Source organism: Thalia democratica, chromosome 3, assembly GCF_965202585.1.
Source record: "Thalia democratica chromosome 3, ktThaDemo2.hap1.1, whole genome shotgun sequence".
Taxonomy (NCBI): Eukaryota; Metazoa; Chordata; class Thaliacea; order Salpida; family Salpidae; genus Thalia; species Thalia democratica.
The window spans coordinates 42139154-42145414 of record NC_139167.1 but is presented as its reverse complement, the minus strand read 5'-3'; positions in this window follow the sequence as shown (position 1 = coordinate 42145414).

The following is a 6261-nucleotide window of genomic DNA, read 5'->3' as shown; positions in this document are numbered from 1 at the left end:
CTTAAAGTTAATTGGATTAACTATATTTAAAATAACTTTTTCAGTGTACAAAATTTAAATAAAAAATGTCAACAAATACATTACATTTTTATTGAAGTATATTTTTTGATATACGCTTTTCAACTGCTATTGAGTATAATTAAGCTATCAAACAATTATGACATTTATTAAGGCTTGTTTATAAAAATTTCATAATGAGTTTAGTTTAAAAATCGAAAATAAATACTGTTTAGATAAGAAATTAATTTTACCAATTTCTTATCTAAACAGTTTTTTATTTTATACTTTTTATTTAAATTCATTATGATGTATTTATTATAAAGCCTTAATAAGTGATAATATTATATACAAGACTAATTATTCAAAATTTTTATACGCAAAACCAAGTTTCACCCTTCAAGGGGTTTTCAGTTACAATTTAAATCTTATTCAAATAGAATTTAAGTTAGTATCATATTCTATAGCTTAGTTATACACAATAGTAGTTGAAACTGTGTACCGAAAAATTTTCTACTTCAATAAAGATGCAATTTATTTGTCAGTATTTTTAAATATGTTTTAAAATATAGATTAATCATATCTACGAAAATATTTAAAGCTTTGTAAAAAAGAAAAAAAATCTTTTAGATATCAGGGTTGCCACAAAGTCAGGAAAAATGACAAAAGTCAGTAAAAATTGTTTTTTTTTAATTGTCAGGAAAGTTAGTAAATTTGATATAAACATGCTCTTAATAAGAAAATTTTATCATCACTATAAACTATATTTTGCTAATGTTATTTTCAAAAAAAATTGCTTTTGCAATTTTTTTTTTCAGGGTCTAATTGAATTTTTTGAAATTAATTAAAATCTTCTTTGATATTTTGGTGTGTTTACTATGTGGGAGAGATACAAGTATTTTGCTTCTGTTTATTGCAAATACATCTATCATACATAGATGGTTCAAATGGTGCAATGAAAGTTAAATGATTGAGTACAGCTAAAGAACTGTGTTTCAACTAGTGATGTACCGGACTCATTATCCGGGTCCGGCCGGATATTGCCTTTTTTGTCTGATATCCGGATCCGGCCGGATTCTAATTTGACAAAAAAGTCCGGATCCAGTTCCGGCCGGATTTTATTTGTAAAAAAAAGTCCGGATCCGGTTCCGGCCGGATCCTAACAGAGATCCGGCCGGACCCGGATCTAGTTAGTAAAAAAAAGCTTTTTGAAAAGTATGATTTCAAAAACAAACCCTGTGTAAATTGAAAGCGTCATTTTCGTTAGTTAAAATTAAACACCTACCGTGATTGGCTCATTTTGTACACGTGACTAATTTACATTTGTTTACATTTAAACTATGAAATAAACAATTCAGAACTGCAACTCTTTACATATGTTGTAAAATGAAAACTTTGGACTGAATACTTGCATTATTTACTGTTTAAAGTTGAGTTCAGAGAATATTTAGAGTTAATACGGTTGAATGTACGAGCCAATGAGAATCATATGACGAAATGCTTCAAACTAAATACTGATGCAACAAAACATCAGAACATGACAGGCAGGTTATATGTAAGCAGTTAGTTAGTTTGGTGTGCAACTTGAAGCAACAAAATATCTTGAACTTTTTTTTGAATGCTTATTGTAAGTAGTGTTTTGTTTTAAAAGTGAATATTTCAACGGGTGTTTAATTGTTTAAATATTTAAGCCAAGTTTATAGTTTAATAGTTTATTAAAAATTTTACAGTTTCTTCTTTACTAAAAGTTTTATTTAATTTTTAGTTTATTCTTTTAAGTCTTTTGATATACATTTAAATAGCTTCCAGTTTTTAAAGTGTTACCAAAGTAATTAATAATTTTGTATATGCTAGTATTTCTTGTTGTGTTTTATATAAAAGATTCATCACTCAAAACTGTCGTGTCTGATTTTAGAAAGTAGTCTCAGTTAGAATATAGTATTTGTTAGATATTAATTAAATAAGGTAGGATTTAATTATGATGGGTAGTACTAATAAGATTAGTGTACCACAATCAGTCCACAACTTTACTACCAAATTGTCAATCTTTGCTAGCTGTTCTACTGATTATTAGATTAAAGTAATTTATTCAGTTTTTAAAAACCTCATTCTGACTGAGACTTTTTTATACTCACTCTAGCTAGTTTTATTGACTTAAACAGTGGAAACCCTGCTAGTTTCAAAATTTTTGGGAATTTTAGAAAATATTTGACTGCCTCAGGCTAGTTTAGTTTTTTATAAAAACTCAGGCTAGTTTTCTTTTAGATTTTAAATGAGTTTGAGCTGATCCAGTTTTTAATATTTTGTATTTTTCTAGTGTATTTTCTTCAAAAACTTGATTTCAGAATTTTAATTGTAAATTACACCTAAATTTGTAAACCTTGTGGCTAGATGTTCTACTTATTATTAGATTAAAGTTCTTTTTTTTCAGTTTTTAAAAACCTCATTCTGACTCAGGCTAGTTTATACTAGTGATGTACCGGACTCACTATCCGGGTCCGGCCGGATTTTGCATTTTTGTCTGATATCCGGATCCGGCCGGAATCTAATTTGAAAAAAAAGTCCGGATCCGGTTCCGGCCGGATTCTAATTTGAAAAAAAAAAGTCCGGATCCGGTTCCGGCCGGACTCTAATTTGAAAAAAAAAGTCCGGATCCGGTTCCGGCCGGGTTCTAATTTGAAAAAAATGTCCGGATCCGGTTCTGGCCGGATTCTAATTTGAAAAAAAAGTCCGGGTCCGGCCGGACCCGAAATTGTGGGTCCGGTACATCACTAGTTTCAACCTGTATAAAACTAAGATTGAAAACTTACATTATTTAAAGTCTTTGTTCATGTATTTTTGAGTTTGTTTTAGTCAAGAACTTTATCAAATATTCAGGAGAAGTCAAAAAGAGAAGTCAGGGAATTATTTTAGCCCGATATGTGGCAACCCTGAGGTATTAATAAGACCTGCTATCGAATTTTTCAAATATATATATTTATTTTAGAGATATGGTCTGTTAGATATTCAAAAAAAACTTATATTTTTAAAATTTATTTGTCCTAATTTGAATAGCCGTGCTCCCAGTAAATCAAATACTAATTGTATCAAACAAAGCACATAAATAATAACGAAGCTTTCTTATAATTTAAATGAAGCTTTTGCTTTTTTTAAATCTGAGTGGATTTCTTAAACTTCTATTTACAACCTTGATAAAGTTTAAGTTTATTATTTACGAATGTTGAGGTAATATAGAATTAAAATGTATAAGTATACAGAAGTATGAAATAAGTAAAATCTACTTTTTATAATCTATAGTTAAATAACACATGAGTGCAAATTGTTATTCATTTTTAAAATAGCCTTTACTTGTTTAGTTATGAGCAATATTTTTGTTGTCAATGCAATCAGTACTTGTTTGTAGGGTGGCCAGTAAACCTGGAAAACCTACAATTTTAAAAATTTCGCAAAAACCTAAAATTCTGAACAAAATTTACTAAAAAACATGGAATTTTAAATAATTTTTACATTTTAGTAGTAAAACTTTTATTTTACACGATAAATATGTCATTAAAATATTTTTTTGTCATCACCAAAATTTTTTAATAAAAAAATACGTTTCATTGTTGTTATACTACTTACACAGTTATTAAAATAGACCCTAAAACATGTAATTTTAAAAACCTGGAAGAAGTTTTGAAAACCTGGAGAAAACTTGCCAAAAACATTCGGCACCCTGAGTGTTTACACTTCGGCTCATTTTTAGTCTAATCGGCAATTTTGGTGAATCCATCTATTTTATTTTGCTTTATTTAGTGAGAACCTTGTACAAGGGTATTGTTTAAAAATAGCACTTTATTAGGGCCAAAATGGTTTAACTTTATTAACCAGTTATCAAACTAATTGTTTTAAATTTATAAACTACAGAAGCGTTTTCCATTTATGAACAATATAATTAACAAAATCGGCGAAAGTCTGCAGAACAAGTCCGGACTTTCGTTTGCCGTGAGACAAGCTCAAATTTAACAAAAGGGTTGATCATGCCAATTCGATCATCAGACCACAAGTTTCGGTAGACTGAGACCGGTTTCGTCCTTATTAGGAGTCATCAGTCAGTCACAACCGAAAAACTTGTAGTCGTCAATTGACGACTACAAGTTTTTCGGTTGTGACTGACTGATGAGTCCTAATAAGGACGAAACCGGTCTCAGTCTACCGAAACTTGTGGTCTGATGATCGAATTGGCATGATCAACAATATAATTATGTATATATAATCTAAAATACATTTTAAGATGTAATTATACAAGAACTTATAAGGAAATATTTGATCTATCTTTCAAAAAAAAAAACTCTTGCTCTTATACACTGTACCAGGGTCGTGCATTGACTGGTTTCCTGTGCAACCCCTGGAAATCAGTAGAAAACCTAACAAAAGAAAGCGATCGAATATGGTTTCCTTTTAAAATAATTGACTAAAAATTTATATATGTTTGTTAACTTTTTGCTATTAAGTTATATTTTCACTAAGGTTTTAAAGTTTGTTTTTTTTTGTGAAAATGAAATAGTTTTGAATTTTCTGTAGAAAAAAATAGACAAGTTAAATAAAAAATATACAATTATGTCAGAAGCATATTTGAAAAAGAAAACTTTTGACTCCAATAAATCCAATCAAAAGTGTTTTAAAAACTACTTTTGAATGATTTTACACTTACAAGGTTTTTTAAGTAAGGAAACTATTGACCAGTTCGTAAATTGTATTCATTTTATAAAATTAGTTTTAAAACTCACTATTCACATCAGGCTGTAAATAATAATTCACTTCTACTATATTGCTTTCAATCTTTTTTTTGATTTACAGTTTAAATTTTAGCTAACTATTAAGTTCAAAAAAAGTTAATTGACATAGAGAGAAGAAATCTTGAAAACGATTTAATTTGAATGTGCAACAAAAATTTGCAGATTTATTTCAAGGAATCGTCCGATTATTTTATTTACTTGATGCCGTGAAAAAATCACAAACGAACGTTGACTGTGTCCTGGACAGATTTTAGTGTTATATTCGATTTATAAGTCTTGTCTATTATTAAGATAAATTAATTACTAATTTTGATTATTACTTTGTGTTTAGTTTTTTATGTATATAAGTTTTCGTTGATTAATTTAATTTAATAATTTAAGGGAGAAATTTACGTTGTCATTAAGAACAGGACTTTGGTTTATGTTTAAATTATTTTACTATAAATTGAAAGACTGGATTAATTATTAAGACTTTGCATTCTGTTTTATTGGTGTTTTTAAATTGGTTAAAGTAAAACAGTTTTAAGGATCTAGAAAAACTTTAGATATGTTATTTTTCAAAGCTACTACAGAAAATACTCTATTATTGAAAATAAAGTGCTACCTCATCGAAAAAAGTTTAGATACGACCCTGCAGTACACTAAAATTGTTAAGGTGTATTGTAGTTAATAGAGCAACACTTTTCGTAGTTTTTTTTCTATTTTATCTATTTATTTATACGTAAAATTTGGTGGAAGTCGAGTTTAAGAATTTTTGTTAAAAAAACATTTTACTAATACTTAAATAAATATAAAACAGTCTTGTTGACTACTAGGTCATAGTTACCGGAATATTATGAGATATTTTCCAACAGTTATTTGAGAATAAAAATTTAATTTTGATTGAAGTTAATTAAACGCAAACATATAAACACAAAAAAAACATTAAGTATTGTTTTTTTTGGTGTTTCTGTGTTTCTATTTAATTAGCTCTAATTATAATTAGTAATTTGATTAGTTTTATGTATCTAACTTTGTATGTAGTTTAAGTTTTTATCAAATAAACGTTTATTCAACGTTTAGAACTCTTTATTACTAAAAATTTGGCACCCTATTGCTGAAGTAAATTTAAAAAAGAGATGATTGCAAAAAATTGCTTTCTACATAGATTTAAAATATAGTCTAAAACAACAGTTTATATGTTAATGTTCACATATGTTTCTAAAATAAGTTAACTATAGTTATGATCAGTATAACATTTAGTTACCTTGATGCTTAAGTAAATACCATCTTTATAATATCACTTGGGCATTTTTTTGAGAAGTGAAAACACTAATAAGCTTTTAAGTTATAAAAAAAAATGTGTTTACAGTCGATAAAAGAATGTTAACTAGAATAGTTTCTTCTTTGTTCTAACTTTTATTATCTTAAATACATAAAATGAATTTTTATCTGATGAAGAACTAAAAAAACAACTTATGAATTCTAGTCTTTAAAACCATCTCTA